Source organism: Triturus cristatus, chromosome 11 (genome assembly GCF_964204655.1).
Source record: "Triturus cristatus chromosome 11, aTriCri1.1, whole genome shotgun sequence".
Lineage (NCBI taxonomy): Eukaryota > Metazoa > Chordata > Amphibia > Caudata > Salamandridae > Triturus > Triturus cristatus.
The window spans coordinates 397,995,733-398,012,848 of record NC_140594.1 but is presented as its reverse complement, the minus strand read 5'-3'; the positions used below and the strand labels follow the sequence as shown (position 1 = coordinate 398,012,848).

Genomic DNA, 17,116 nt, shown 5'->3' with positions numbered 1-17,116 from the left:
ACGTTCCGTACGTATATTTACATATAAGTATCTCTCCCGGATATAATCCCATCCCACAAGAAAAGGACTTAAAAACATAATTTCTTCACATGTATCCATACATATAGCATTGTACTAAAACATATATTGATCAATCTTATCAAGAAAACATAACTGCGTAACTCCAACTACCCCCTCAAGCCCCCCCAAGTCACACTCTATCCTGCTGCCTTCCCCCAGGGCTGGTGCTAATTATATGTGAAGATAGCTACACTACACTCAGGGCCAGCGAGGCCTGCGGGCCTGCTATCTCCACAGAGTTATTATCGTCATTATTTTGTTCGCCTACCGCTTGTGAAGCAAGGCCCTCCCCTCCCTGCATATCCGTAATCATGACATACCACGCCGTTGCATCCTCTTCCAGTTTTTCATCTTTGCGGACTGGTTTCATCCGAATCAGCTTGGCCGTCCCCCACTCCCACAGATCTCCAGTCCACTGTTTTGCCTGGGGAGGCAGCAAACTCATCAAGCTAATTGCGATCCTTCTCTTAGCCAAAACCAGCCCCAGTTGTATGAACCTGCGCGTAATCTTTTTCCCCTTGGGTACAGGGAGTAATCCCAGCAAAATCCCTCGAATAGTGCGGGGCAATGACCACCCTGTCACGCGCCGCAAGGTCTCCAATACGGACTACCAGAAGATCCCCAATACTGGGCACTCCCATATCATATGTAGGAACCGAGCGTCGTGGAGCCCGCATCTGGGGCACCCCGCGGGGCAGTCCGGGTATATTTTATGTAGTACACTCAGTGTCATATAAGTTTGGTGCACTATATTGAATTGTGTTAGTTTAAATATAGTGTTTGAACTGATAGTTTTTACCCAGTCATGTACCTTTTGCCAGTCCGAATCTGTCAGAGGCTCCCCTAGGATCTCATTCCACTTAGCTTGAATAGGGAGCGGGGGTGTAACCAGGTCCCCCCTCAGTGTCTTATATATGTGCGATACCAACCTCCGCCCCCCTGCCAAAGTCACCAGAGCCTGAAGTGTAGCAGTAGTGGGCGGCTCCTCCGGAAACATTGGCCATACCTCTTGCGCGACCGCTGAGATCTTGGCATACTGGAGATATTGCCCTCCACCTAGTCCAAACAGGTTTGCTGCCTCCTCTCTGGTAACGAACTTTTGACCCATATACAGATCTCCCATTATGGAGCAATGCCCCTCCATCAATCTAAGAATGGACATATTTTTGCTGATTTATTTGAACGGCACCACCGCCCACACCGGAGCCTCCGGGGCGTATGGTGCTCTTTTCACCCCTTTTTGCGAGTTCCCAAATACCGGCCACATGTCGTATAATATATGGAAGGCTCTCCGGCACTCGGGACCCCATCATGAGAAGCTCCGGGAGAGGGGTCCCCCCATAGGTACCCTCCAATAGCCGCTTCTCCCAATTGTCCCTCCATCTAGCCACTGAACAGCGTGCTGTAGTTGTGTCGCCATATAATAAAGGTCCAATCTAGGAACCTCCAATCCTCCCCCTTCCCATGTTCTTTGTAAGGTGTCCAGTTTCACCCTTTTCATCTTAGTCCCCCAAAGGAGATCCACCAGTAGGTGATCCAGGGTACGAAAATATATCCATGGAATACGGTATAGAGAATTCTCCATGGTGTATAAACACCGAGGGAGGATCGCCATTTTAATCAGTGCTGCCCGTCCCATCAGGGATAGGGGCAAATCCTTCTAAAATGTGATTGAGTTGCGAATGCCCTCCACGCAGCTCCCCACATTGCCCTGCAGGTAGGTCTCCCGGGTGTGGGAAAGCCTAATCCCAAAATAGCGTGTCGAGTCTCTAATCCAGGCCATCCCCACCTAGGGTAGCTCACTCTCCTCTTTACCGATCAGGTTCCCCATTGGGAAAAGCTTAGACTTCCCCGGGTTGAGACGAAGCCCTGACAATATTCCAAAGTCAGTTAGCTCCTGTAGAAGTTCGGGAACCGCTTCCTTTGGACGCCGAAGGTATATCAGGGTATCATCTGCATACATTGATACCACATGGAGTGTCGCCCCAGTCGGACCCCCTGTGCGCCATCCTACCCCTCAGGGAGGCCGCCATGGGCTCCATTGCAAGAGCGAAAAGAAGCGGCGACAGGGGGCAGTCCTGCCGAGTACCCCTCTGAAGCACCAAGCTTTCCGACACCTGGTTGCAAAGGCGGACCCGGGCTGTGGGCTTGTTATATTAACAGTTTGAGCCATCCTAGGTATCTACCTCCCAGTCCCATTCGCTCAAGCACCTCCCACATATAGTCCCATTCGACAGAGTCGAAGGCCTGTCGGATATCTAAGAGACACAAAGCCCAATCCTCTCCCCGCAGGTGTAGCACATGCCAAACATGCTCAAGTCTGCCCAGGTTATGTGTTGTATTGCGACCAGGAACAAACCCAGCTTGATCTGGGTGGACCAATCGAGTCATATATGGTAAGAGGCGCGTCACTAACACCCCGCTCAGAATATTTTCATCAACATTTAGCAGAGAAATGGGCCGATAAGAATCTGGGGAGAGGGTATCACTGTCCGGCTTTAAAATCATGGTCACTAGCACTTACATCATGGTAGCAGGCAGAGACCCCGTATCCAGAGCCTCACCATACACTGCCAGCAAATGATCCACCAGCTGTGGGGCAAACTTCTTATAAAATGTGGCATGGAAACCGTCACTTCCTGGGCACTTTCCAGGTTGTAAGTTATGGATCATGGCTAGTATTTCTTTCCTTGTGAGTGGCGCACCCAGTGCTATAGCGTCATCCTCCTCCAAGGTAGGGAGTGTTATGTTCCCTAAGAAGTCCTGTAAGGTTGTCTGTGTCATAGTGGAGCATGTCTTACGCAAGTGAGTAGCAAATTCCTGTATGATCGCATCTTGAGTGTACACCTCAGTCCCCATGATAGTACGAAGCTTCAACACCGGAGTCTGTACGGTCTCCGTGCGAATAAGTCGTGCTAAAAGCGCACTTGGTCTGTCCCCCTCCATGTGCAGTCGTTGCCTGTACGGGGTATAATTGTGTTTCTCCAATCTCGACCAGGCCTCGAGAAGATCACCCTGAAACCGTGACCACTCTGCCATGTCAGCTGGTGTTTTATACAGTGTATGCTCTAGAGACTGTATACGTTTTTCTAAAGTAACAATACTGCATTGAGCTGTTGATGGACCCCATATGTAGTCCACATGCAGACCCCTCTAACAACGAACTTCATTGCCTCCCACTCCGTGGACCTAGAAGCTGTGGATCCCCAGTTTTCCCCAAAGTAATGACCAAGTGCCTCAGTCATGGTCTGCACATATGGGGGGTCCGTAAGGGCCTCTGCCCGAAATCGCCATAACGGGATGGGTGGACGTCCAGGTCCACTAGACAAAGTCAATAATAACGGCGCATGGTCTGAGAGATATCTCGGTAAGTATGAAAGGGTCTGCATGGCAGCGGACAAGCCCTCGGAGAGACAGTAATGGTCAATGCGGGAGAAGACCTGGGCTTCAGGGATATAACAAGAGAACTCCCTCTTTGTGGGATTACAAGCATGCCATTCATCTCGGAGTTGCATGCCTTGCAGGATACCTGTGAGGGATCTCAGCATGCGAGGCTTGGTGGGATCTCTAGGGGGTTCCCTATCTAAGTTCCCGTCAAATATACAATTAAAATCCCCAAAAAGGATCTCAGCTCCCACGTATGGAGCAGCCACCGTTAGGACAGTCGTAAAGAAATCAGGACAATCCAAATTGGGAGCATAAACATAAATCACACATATTTCTCTCCCTTCCCATCTCCCAAATAGGATAACATATCGTCCTTCCAGGTCCAGAACATGGTGGAGGTGCTGGAACAGGACCCCTGGCTCCACCCATATAAGTGCCCCCCTTGCAAAGCCCGAATACTATGTGGCATAGATCTGTCCCCTCCACCGCCTCCGTAGACTCTGTATTGTAGTCCCCCATATGTGTGTTTCCTGCAGTCCCGCTATTGCTACCTTGTATCTTCTCAGAAAGGTGTGTTTCCGTCGGCGCTTATCCAATCCCACTATTCACAACCACTGCCTGTTCCATCTGCTCCCCGGCCAAGGTTCTGACTTGCGGCCACCAAGTCGAGGACTGCCTCCGAATCAGAGGCATGCAACGTGCCATCTTGCCTGACCGATATTCGACCCAGGCTCATTGTCCTTTTCTGCGGTTTCTGGCGTGTGAACTGTCTCCAGCCTCGCGAGGAGGGGAGCGAGGATGGTGTCCCACTGAAACTTGTAGAAGGGACTAGGCGTCACCCGTCCGGGGCCCTGGCATCCAGCCAATCACTTACCTCTCCTGCAGAGAAGAAGAAGAATGTTAGTCCCTCATTCTCCACCCTGAGATTCGGCGGGAACATGAGGCTGTATTTTAACTTCAAGTCTCTCAATCTCCTCTTTACATTAATGTAGGTTTTCCGCTGTTCCTGAACCCGTTGGGTGTAATCCGGGAATATTGCTATAGAATGCCCTTCAAAGAAGTATCGTTTGCCACTGCCTGAAAGCTGAAGTAAAAGGTCCCTATCCCAGAAATTGAATAGTTTTGCAATTATGGCTCCAGGAGGCGCCCCGGGTCTAGGAGGGGCAGCCAATGCCCTGTGCGCCAGTTCCACGCTGAAGAACTTCGCCAAGTGTTTGGCAGCCATTTTCTGAGTAATCCAGACTTCCAAGAACAGGCCCACATCTGGCCCTTCTGCTTTTTCTGGAAATCCCACAAATCGCAGATTTCCTCTTCTGGAGCGACCTTCTACATCTTCTGCTCGGTCATCAAGCCTGATCGCATGACGCTTCAGTTCCACCACCGTGTCACTGAGATTTTCAGCTTCTTTCTTAACTGCCTCAGAACCCCGCTGTCACTCTCCACTTCGTGACGACCATCGGGGCAGATCCTGGGACATCCGGCACTCGATCTTTCACTGTGAGAGAGGTCTACTCCCTCAGGGCAAGATGGTGCCTCCACGAACTCTGAGCTGCCCCGCAACCTCAGGAGGCAAAAGGTTATCCTCGCCCTGCATCCTCCATCGGTAGGTGTGCGTCAGTCTGCTTCCTACAGGCTCCGATCCGGGATCAGTTTTTCCCCAAGGATAATGCAGGATACCCATTTACAACGGGCTGCGATGCAGAGCTCGCCTACAACACGTCTAGGCGGCCATGATGACAGGCCACGCCCCCATGTCAGTCAGAGCAAGTTGCCCCTGAGGCCTGACTGCCCAGTATTCAGTCTTACTCACTGTTGTTGGAGTAGAGGTTTGGAGTTCCTGGCATGCCTCTGCGGCCTGGCGGTAAGCAGAAGTCTGGACGCTATGGTAGAGGCTGCAGGCATCCACCACTCCTCTGCCTATGCGGTAAGCCTCTCTGAATCTGTTGCAGGTTTTGGGCCCTCCTGGGTTGTTGGGTAGTTAAATCTTTGCTCTTCCTCCACATGTAATGGCTTGCTTCTCCATCACAGCAGCAAGCTACAGGGCAACGACCCTCTCACTTCACCTTGGCCCCCTACGGGGGGGTCACTCTGCTCAAAAGAGCAATGCACAATGTCAACCACCCTCAATCATCACCATGGCCCTCAACTGCCATACAGTGGTCATGGGCAGGGTACGAGTTTTCTGCATGCACTTTGTGCAATTCAGCCACTAAATAGACGTCTCTTCATTTCTCCTATTTACCATCAGAAGTTGATGTTTTGCTTTTAATTCTTGGCCCATGAGGTTAGAATGTGGCTGGCAGGTAGAAGCCACATGAACGTCAAGTGTTAAGTGCATCCTTTATGTGACCTAGATTCTTATTATACATGGTGAAACATTACAGCCTATCAAACACAAAAGAGAGACTTGCGTAGGATCGTACAATTTGGTTAAGCTGGTGAATCCGGGATTGATCCCAGGTTTTCTGCTTTCCCATATTTAATTTCAGCCATTATTTGGACATCTCTTTATTTTTCCTGTTTCTCCCTTTTTGTCATTAAAGGTTAGTACTTCGTCGTTAATTCTTGGCCCATGAAGTTGCAGCGTGGGTGGCACGCAGATGCCACTACTGTGCATTTTTCACATTCAAATAAGGTCTGCCTTGCACAATCCTGCTTGCTTCTCCGTTACCCCAATATTTCAGTTTTGTGCAGATCTTTCTAAACCTGTCACACTACAACAAATTCTAAACATTTGAAAGTATGTGCTTTATTTACCAGTTCTAATCACTAAAAGTTGAAGAGCTGTTTCCCTCGAAAGGAAGACAAGTTGCTCTGGAAATTCCAGAGTGCTGGATTTTGCTGTGTTAAATTTTGCAAAGTTGTAACAATTCTGGGGTATGTGTGGTCCTGTTTTTCGCCCTTCTCACACCTACCTACTGCAGCGATGCTGAATTTTTTTTAATGTACTCTGTTATAACACAGGGTAGTTTGTTGTTATGATGCTCTTAGGTCTGGGAGACTGATGTCTGGTTGTCCTGATACTAGGATGAGATGTCAGGTTGTGCTGGTGAATGTGAGAGTAGTTTATACATAGTTATGCCAACAATAAGAACATGAGGGATGTCTGCTGCTAAATGTAGAGGTGACATTTTGGAGGTAGTGTGTAATTTATAAAAACATAAATGCAGACGCCCCAGTTTTTTCTTAGGGTCCAATTGCTGAATTCCAAGGTTGCCATAAACCTTTCCTTTCAATAATCTAGACTTGCTTTTTTCATCACCTTTTCTGTCTTCATCATTGTTTTTCTATCCCTCTTACTCCGTTTTTCCCTTTCTGTCTTTCTATCTTCTTGTAGGTTATGGTCTGTTGATGAAAAATGAGCACCAATCTCCTAAAATGAGTGCAGGTGCCCCCTACAAACACATTAAGTGGTGGGTAAGGCTGTGTAAGCATACATTGCATAGGAGAGTGGTCTCGCACCTGGAGAGTGCAGACAACTAAAGCAATCATATCTAGATGGGAAATGTGCTACACATGGAACATCAAGCCTGGTGGAGTAGGATGGCACCCGAGTTAGTTCATTCAATCCTTTAAGCTGACAAAAGGCAAGAGTGTTTTAGGTGTAGCTTACAAACATTTGAGTCTTCTGCCGAAATCAGGAGTTTTGCGGGTATATTTGTTATGTGCTCAAACGTAATCATGATAGACCTGCTAAACATAATTGCAAGGTCTTAAGAACTGACGTCACTTCTTCTTATGTCACTTCCAGTAAAGTCATGAGTTGTGATGCCACCTCCTGTGATGTCATGTGTGATGTCGTGCACCATGATGTCACACACTGTGATGTCCCTTGCATACTGACTAACTGGCACATGCATCAACAATGCCATTTGCGATTCCTTAATAGCGAAAAATAAGGATTCGCTAATAAGGAATAGCAAAAGGCTATGCATGTAGAAATCGCTTACAAAATAGCGATTTCTAAACATTCCTTAATTGCTACTCGCAAATTGCGAGTCACAATTAAGGAATACCTCCCCATTGATTCCTATGGGCCTAGAGGCCCATAGGAATGAATGGGAGGACTTTCTCAATTTGCTAATCTCAATTAGAGAATCGCAAATTGCTCATGCTATTTCAAGGGTGCCAGGGCGTCAAAAAGACACCCTGTTGCACCCCTGAAATCTGCATATGAATACATCTTGCACACACACATGCCCCAAGGGCATGTGTGTGTGTAAAATGGAACTTTGAAAAATGCACTTTAGTGCATTTTTCAAAGTTTTTGCAAATTACCATGAAGTTCAACTTCATGGTAATTTGCTCCCCCTATTAGCGAAATCGCTAATTTTTAAACTTTCATGTATTGCATTTAAGGAATCTCAATTTGGGATTCCTTAAATGCAATCGCAATTTAAGGAATCGCTATTTAGAGATTCCTTAAATAGCGATTTTTGCATTTGGGATGATGCATCCCAAATGCAAAAATACCGGTCGCAAAGGGGCAGATTCTGCTAATCTGCCCGTTTGCGAGCAGTTTTCTCGTTGATGCATGTGGCCCATTATTGCTTAGCACCAGGACTTCTGTTTTTTTAGGCCTTGTGCCCTGCTTCCACCTTTGGTGAGTTCGTACATCTTCCTTGTTCATCTCCCTCCCAGGGATCATACAAGCAAATCGCCTTTCCATTCCCATATTTCTCTTACTTTCCCACACTTCTTCCGCCTTTAATTTACCTCGGCTGATTCAAATTCTCTCTTCTTCCCATTGGTGCCTTTCCTTTAGCCAAATTTCTCTTATGCTCAATTATTTTCTTCCCTGCCTCTTCCCTCAGCACTGCTCTCTTCTACCAGCCGCCTGATCCTCACCCCTCTTTCTCATCCTCCCTGGGCCGTTTTCTTACACTCGTCCCCCCCCCACATAATGAATGCTTCTAAATGTATATCTTTTTTTTTTGTGACCTGCATCTTAAGATCCAGTCTAATGCCGCTTCCTCAATGCTTCCTAACACCTGCCTTATTCTGGGCCTTACTTTAAGATGCTACTCCCCGACAAATACTGCAGGTCACTTGTTGGAGCTCATAGTCTCCTCCTTCCCAGAAATCTCAGTCCACTCCTGCCTTACTTGGACTGATCATTTACTTGCTTTGTTTAATCTTCCCTTGCTCACTTATTCAGATTGGTCATTACTCATGCTTGGTCCACGCGCCCTCCAACCACGCCACTTAGCTTTAGCCAAATACCATTGCAAGGCTCTCGAGAAGGCCTGGCCTTGCGATTATTACTCAAATGACCAACAACACTATAAAAAGGCACTTAAACACTACAAGAAGTTACTTGGGGAAGCACACTCCTCATTCTGCTATTGTAGAGTTGAGAAAGCTAGTAAAGCTTCACACAAAGGGGCTTATTTACAAGCCGCTTGTGCTGCTGGTACGTCCATTTTAAAAGGGACGCAGCAGCGGCTCAAGGGGCTTGTAAATAAGCCCCAAAGTCTTAAAAATTGTGAGCGAACTCATCTTCCCAAGATGTAAGAACCTGACTATTCCCACTCCCCCTTTCCATCTGTGTGAATCCCTCTCCAACATTTTTCCGCAAGAAATGTTGATTCACGCAACTTGGCCTCTGGTCTCCCCTGTTCACTCTTGGACTTCTCACTGCTTACATCTGAGTCCACTTTAAAACTTCACCCTCACATCATACTGCTCCCTCTCGATTATCCATGAATCAGGTTGGACCATAGCTCCCATCAATGCAGAGCTCTGCAACTCTTCCATCAGATCACTTTCAGTTCCTCCTTCCTGGCAAACTGCTTTAGTTATTCTTTTACTTAAAAAATCTGCTGCCAATCCCACTGTAAACAGCAATTATTGCTCCATATCTACCTAACTCACTCCTTCCAAAATGTGGGAGAAGCACGTCAATCTCCTTGTTTCTAGAAACTAACAGTTAGGTTCTTCTCCGCCAAGGTCCCGTCATCTTCACAGCACTGAGCCCAATCTCCTTAACCTAGTACATGATCTGTGCATCATTTCTAATCAAGGTCCCTCTGCTGCTCTGATCCTTTTAGACCGATCTGCCGCTTATAATACGGATTCCCACCCTGTCATATAATCACAGCTCTCAGAGTGTGGCATCCAAGGCAAAGCCCTGTCCTGGCTTCTGTTCTTTGCATACTGGACGCACACAAGCAGCTCATCTCCCTTCTCCGTTCCAAATGCAAATCATTTTCGTGCTGCATCCCTTAGGGCTCCTCTTTGAGCCCTACATCATTCACATTTCTCTAGCCAAGGTTAGCAAATATTTTGGCCTCAACCTCATGTCATATGCATATGATGCTCAGATTTTGCTCAGACACCATGGCAGCCCTCAGCAAGGCGGAGACAGTCTGTGCCTGCCTTTCTGAGCTCGCCTTCTGGATGATATCGAACTGTTTTAAGATTCACTCTAAAAAGAAGACCGAAGTGTTGATTGTGGGTGGTCCAACTTCCATCTGGTCCTTTAACCGGTGCCTCCCTCAAACTCAGTCCTACCACTACTTCATTCGAAGATGGGTATGCAGCCTTGGAATCACATTATAATCCAGTTGATATTTTTACCCTTAGATCTCCAAAGTGTTCGCCAAGTGTTTCTTCTGCATCTGTCATCTGCGTAGGACCGTCTTCCTGCTTTTCCTTACTTACTGGAAAACTGTAGTTTAATCTGTGATTCTCTTACCCCTGGAGTACAGCAACTCATTATACTTTGGCCTAACTTTGTGTCTGCTCTCTCATTTTCATAGGTCCAGAACCCTCCACATTATTTTCAGTCTGTCATCACACTCCCACCGCCCATCTATTTTCGATAACATATTGTCTATTTCTCACCACTCCCCCTTCAAAGCCCTCTGCTTCTGCCACTGAGCTGTTCACTTTACTCTAGTGTAAATCCCTTAAACTTGGATGCACAATCACTTCAAATGCACTTTTGGTGAACAACAGTTTCGTTATTCTGCCTTCTCCCGAACATAAAATGTATTTGTTTCATTTTCATCTTTTTGCTTCTCATCATACATTATTCGTAGTGGATGTCAGTGGGTGTTTATCGTCTGTAGAAGCATTAGTGAATCTTATAATCACAACAGCCCCTCCCCGCCTCCCTAATACAGCTTCAGTCATGAAAATGGTTTGTCTTGTGCCTCATTTGAGAGGCTAGGTAATGCCCACCAGTGCGAGCCTGCCTTGAGCTTAGATCATTTCCTCCCGAGTTAGAATATATAGAAAGTGAATGGAAAAATACGCCCTTGTCATATTTTCCGGTCGTATTTTATATTTTTTGTCATTTCCTTTGGCACTCTTATGTTGACTTGGTAATATTTTGGAAGCACTACAGACAGACAGTGATATAAACCTCTCCTGAATGTGGTGTCATCTACACCGGACCGTGATTTGAGGAACTCTGGACAGGGATGTCATCCACACCCGATAGTGCCTTGAAGTACCAACAATAATGTTATCCACGCAGGGCAGAGACTGGAAGCACTCAGGTTAGCGACGGGGCTGCTTTATGGCGGCCGTCGCCACCCTCGGGCCTCGAACTGTCGCGTGCCCGCGCGAGCAGCGCCCCTGCATTCTGGTACTTGTGGTACCCTCCCCCAGCCAGATGAGTCCGCCCAGCGCGGGCTGCGGCTGTAACGTGAGCCCTGTGCTCAGACTCGGCTTCCTCTCTGTGCAATGCTCTCTGTATTTCCGGTAAACAGTGAAAGCTCCTGGGCTCCAGCGCTCCGCCCTCCACAGGCTTCAACTGCCTCTCAGGCCCAAGGACAGAGGACGCGATATAGCGCTCTGAAACCCCAGAGACCAAAGGGTAGCGCAGTGTGGAGATTACTCTGGAGGACCGAAGACCACGGGCATGGGGGAATGGATCGGTAAGGAGAGGAGGGTGCAGGGCAGTATTACGGAGGTTTGCGGCAAAGAGCCCACCGCTTCCACCTTCTCGAAATGATCACTGTGTGCTACTCACAGTGCTGACTCTGCCCAAGAGGCGAGCTCCTCGCGCTGCTTCTGTGCCAGCTGTCGGCTCTAGGCGCTCCCTTCCAGTGTACGCGCCGTACGAAACCCACTGATGCCAGCATGTGACAGTCCCTAGTAGTGCCTGCTTCTGACAATGCCATGATCTCAGCTTTGCACGCTGCCCATCTTTGCGGTCTTTTCACAGTGCCGTCTCCTCTCGCGGTGTCCGGCTTCCTTCACTCACTCTTCACCAATTACTGTCTGTACCTCACACTGTCTGTCATTGCCAACTTCTCAAACTGCCCACCAATGCCAACTTCCTACACTGTCCACCGGTGCCAGCTTGCAACGCTGTCCGCAAATGGAAGCTGCTTGCTCTGCCCACCAGTGTCAGCTCTTCAAACTGCCTACCAGTTTCTTACATTGACCCGCCTTGCCAGCTTCTCCCTTTCCCCAGACACCTGCCTCCGAAGCTGCCCACCAGGGCCATCTTCTCACGCTGCACGTCACAGAGTTTACCATGTCGCCAGGACAGTATGGTGTGAGCTCTGGGATTGTAATTGTTATTCTAATGGATTCTGGCAGCTGTAGGCTTGGTTCACTTCAGTTTAACCTATTAGACTGACACACCTTAAAACAACCATTTTCAAAAGGAAGGCCCTGTTCTGTGATCTCTTTGCCGTGTTGACATGAAGCCAAGTAGGGCAACCACGCCACTCAGGGCCATTAAGGACACCAACTCCAGTCCTGAGCTTTTCAGCTACAACTCATTGATTTCAAGTGCGTTATTCTAATGAGACCATTGGGAGTAAAAACAAGACTGGAATGCATTTGCCTATCCCACAAAAGTCCAAGACTGAAAACATAACTGTCGCTAGCTGAGCCGGAAACAGGCGTTGCTTCTCAAATTCGCCTCTAGTACCTGGTTTGAGCACCATCCTATTGCTAGGCCCTCCAGTGTCAGCACCTCACAGTGTCTGCTAGTGCCAGTTTCTCACATGGCCTTCCAGTGGCAAGCCCTGAACCTACCGCTGCTGACAGGTTCTCGCACTGCTTGCCAGTATATATGTATGAGACTATAGCAGGCAGTGCTAGCTATACAACAGCGGAGTGCAGAACATGCGTGGGACAGTGGGCCTTGTGTTACCAGAAAGAGGTGGGTTACAGTAGAAGGTGGTGGAAGGAGCTGCACACTGGGGCTAAAGAATGTGGTTGAAATCAGGAAAGATGAGGTTGTCAGTCGAAGGGAGAGCAGGAGTGGGGGATGTTTTAAGTGACAGGAAGGCCCAAAAAGAGAAGACTTGATGGTTTTAGGGCAGGGGTCTCCAATCTTTTCTGTAATGAGAGCTACTTCTGATCAGTGAAAATCATCTTGAGCCACTGAAAGCCAAGTATTATGCACGTTGTTACCAGACACTTCCTAGCGCAGCTTCATTGACTTTAAACCTTATGTTCATGGAGCCTGATACTATGATTTGAAGAAAATACTGTGATTAATAGTACTATAATAGGGCTGCCATGTGCATCAGTGAGTGCATGATCCGTGGGTGAATGGGATATATGTGTATGGGTGACTGAAAGCCTATGTAGTATGTACTTGTGGCAAACGATATACCTTTCACCATGTGTCATCGTTACATGTACAACACAAACATACAGCAATTTTTTAGGTGTCGCCTAGCCAGCGCTTGCGCTGTCGCTTCGAAAAACTGCTGTATTCAGGATACGTGCATAAAGCTCTACCCACTTTCCGCCCATCTTTTTAATTGACTCCTGCCCCTGTCTGCTGTAAATGGTGGCTTTTCATTGGCCAATAGGCTTAGAAGACCCTCCTTAGTAACCGCCTTGTCTCTTCTTGTAACCTCCCATGAGGACATCCCCCTGTTACATGTGTGGTTACTCCCTCGGTCTTAATTACAGCCTCAAGGACTATTTTCTTAAAAAGGCTTCAGGCAGAACACACACTTAGTCCTTAACTAGGTTGGCAGTGCTTACTTCACGCACAAGAACATCTCACATTTATATGAGACCGTCCATTAATTTCCTTTCATCACTTCCACACAGAGTGGAACCTAAACCGGAATTAATATAATAATGATTTTGTCACTTATCAAAGCTACTAATATTATATATGGACATAGCTATTTATTTACTTGTGGTACTGTCTTGCATGCAATGCATTATATGGGTAGGGTGGATTTACCATATCTACTGCAGAGTGCAGTACCATATGTGGCCAAAAGAGGTCCCAAGGGAGCTCTTTTGGACACATATGGTACTGCACCAGATAACATGGCTAGGCAAATAAGATTGGCATTTATAATGTCAATAACTCCAACTTTGCAGGGTGCAGTACTATATGTGGCCAAAAAAGGTCCCATGGGACCTCTTTTGGCCACATATGGTACTGCACCCTGCAACATGGCTAGGTAAAACAAGCATTTGTAAAGCAATAGGTCTTGCATTTACGCAAGTTTGAGCTTTTGGCATTGTAAATGACATTGCCTTTTATTTAGGTTTTGGTTTTTAAAACATAAATAAAAGGCACTGTCATTTACAATGCCAATAGCTTAAACTTGCGTAAATGCGAGACCTACTGCATTGCAAATGCTTGTTTTAAATGGGAGGAATAAAAAATGATCTGCACAAATGTTCATAATAAGGAACCGCATTTCTGTACGCCAAATTTCTCCCATTTAGAATACGGCTGTATTTTTCTTTTATAAATATGGCAGCATGTCTACCAGTCACTGGGAGCAAGATGCCTGCTGTTTGTAAATGCAACACTTTGAAATGGGATAAAATTCAACTGAAGAGTTAGCTTTATGTTTATTCGCATTACATAAAACTCATCATTTTAATGTTCTTCCATGTCAAAGTGTATTTATGAACAGCAGGCATTTTACTCCAAGTGGCCTGTAGACATGATGCCTTATTTATAAATCAAAATTACAGTCATTTGTTTAAATGTGAGGAATTTAATGTGAAGAAAACATTAGGATTTGATTGGCTTAATTTAAAGTAGAGAACAACATTAAGAAAATGTTTATAGAAACATGTTTCTTCACTTTAGATGTCTCCCATTTAAAATAAAATGACTGTATTTGTCAGTTATAAATATGGCACTGTGTCTATCAGCCACTGGGAGCAAGACGTCTTCTCTTTGTAAATGCAACACTTTTAAAAGAGAGACAATTCATTTCAATTTCCTCTCATTTAAAAGCATTCACAAACATAATTTTGTTCTCATGGTCCAATATTCAATTGAGAACAACTTTTATTTAAGACTAAAATACCTCAGTGCTTTAGTACTTCACCTCTGTGGCTTGGGTCATCAATCGGAGTGGACCACTGCTCATTATTGGGCTCTGCTACCTGCAGCATGATCATTTGAAATAAACATAGCCTTTTCTTAACTTGAAAAGGAAAATGCAACACTTATTTATCGCAGTTCTTAGTTAAAAATGATCTCAAGGCTGGGAGCTACTCTAAAGGTTTCTGTGAGATACTGCTAGCTCGTGATCGACTTGTTGGAGGCACTTGGTTTATAGAATGCTATGGTGAGGGGAGTGGAGAAAATGGTTGAAGAACGCAGGGTTAATGTTCAAAGTACTAGGTCTGTACATTGCACACAAGAGCCAGTTTCTCACATGGCACCCCCTTGGTAGTTTGTCATAGTGCCAATTGCTATCAGTATCTTTGGAGCCAATTTCTCAAAGCGCCCACAACCGAAAGCTCTCAAACAGCGCAACATCAAGGTCCAATTTGTGTGGGTGTTACTGGTTCTGTCTGCCTTCCAGAGTTGAATTTAATACTAAAATAAGTCCAGGGTCCAAAGATCTCAGTAGCTTGCCACCCACAGCTCGTGCTCCTCACTGCCACAGTTGCTGCCACCTCTGTCATTCAGTATCTTTCACTGACTGTTCCTTTGTTAAGCCAATTGATACAGCACTCTAGGGCTGCCTAAATAGCTTTACACAACTTATACAGATGCTAATACATAGACTGCATTTTGTCATTTACTTCAAATAAGCAGCATTCTATATTCAGGCGAGACAGTGCAGACTTATGGACCAGTCAAGTGAAATGTGGGAAAGGGCGCTTTAATAAAACAGGTGTGTATTGCAAAACATCTAAAACCATGGTAACTGCCCTGCAGGCTAAACACATTACCTCATTCTACATCCATGTACGTCCTACACGAAATTCTCCACACCGCTAATGGACCCTGACAGCTGCTCTGTAAAACTCCATCTCTGATCACGTTGAAACTCTTCTTCTGGCTCTGTCCTCCAAGGGCATCAGCTTTTAATAAAACTTTATTTACGCTGACCATAACTGTTTCACAGCTTTCCCAACACCCTGCAATGACTTCCCACCCAGGAGCTGACCAACCATTACAGTTACAAAACCAGCAATGAATGCATCGTATACCTAAAGCTCCTACAACCAGGCACCCTGACCGCACCTACTCATCCGCAATAAATACAACACTTTTTCTCCTAATACGCACCTGTGTCACTCAAAGATAACCAGGCTTCAGAAAAACAGACACACTTCCTCATAGACTGCTGTCTTCATCACCCATCCACAAATAAGGCATATGCATCCTTATACGTTGCTAATGCAAAGACCACAACAAACTCTGTTTAAAGGGGGGGGCCTTGACCTTGAACCTGTCTTACACCTATTTCTAACCCACCCAGAGCCCTTCCAAGCCTTACCCTTCTGGTTCCTGGTTTAGACCACCAACCTGAAAAGCTCCGGGGGTGGCGGGTTTCCTACTATTGCTCCACCCGGAACACATTATGCATAGATGGATTGACCCTAAGTTGTTCCATGTCTATTGTAATTTGCCCAGTGTTCCTTTTATTGTGCGTTATTTCACTTATAGTTCAGTAATTCTAATGGTAATCAAATTACAAGTACCAGAATTCAACGAAAACAAATATGACCGCGTAGGTATTTTTTTTTATATATTCCATTATACGGAGAGACGATGGTCAAATACTAGTTCTTTAAAAAAAAAAAACAGTTCCAGTGCTGATTCACTGGCAAACACCTGCTCAAATTAAGCACTATAGCCTTCAAAACATCTGAGGGCTGAAGCTCGGCAAGCAATCAGTGAGTCGCCCACTGAATTTGACTGAAAAGCTCTGTCAGTAGGTAAAGTGCATTTCCAATACAGCCCATATTCTCCTTTCTTATAGCCATCAGTGGTAGGGTTTTGTTTTAGCTCAGCTGATAGGAGATGCATGGAGCAGATCAAAGGCGAGGCACAGTTAAATAAACCATAAACTTTACGTATAAAAGAAACAATGTATTTTATTTGCTGGGTAGTAAGAAATCCCAAGCCTTAAAACACTAACTATAGTTGAGGCAGCTGTACAACTTATAGTAAACATACACTTTTTGCAAATTACAGCAGCCTCATGAACGTGATTATTACCTCAAAAGTCTGGGAAGACTGGTAAAGTCTCAAACGCTTGTTGCAGGACACGTTATCTGGGACTCTCCAAAAGTTAAGGTTAATGCAGTAGTTAGAGTTGGAGAATGTACAGTGATAAGCACCAACTGAGGGGCTTCTGAGGCCTTGTAAGCACCTTGGATGGCTGGAGGAAGAGGGTTTTCCTAGTAAGATATTTTACTGATGAACTTTGTCCCTGGACAAGCAAGATGGGTGGAGGACCAGCATGCC

The 17,116-nt window shown here is 46.1% G+C and overlaps 1 protein-coding gene across 1 annotated transcript in view; it reads left to right on the top strand.

Moving 5' to 3' along the window:
- Nucleotides 1-11,148: 11,148 nt before the first annotated feature.
- LOC146784284 (uncharacterized) overlaps nucleotides 11,149-17,116 on the top strand; it is a 356,736-nt gene continuing 350,768 nt past the window's right edge. Inside the window, exon 1 of the mRNA XM_085635400.1 lies at nucleotides 11,149-11,333. The gene's annotated coding sequence lies outside the window, so the exon portion shown is untranslated. The remainder of the gene's footprint in view (nucleotides 11,334-17,116) is intronic.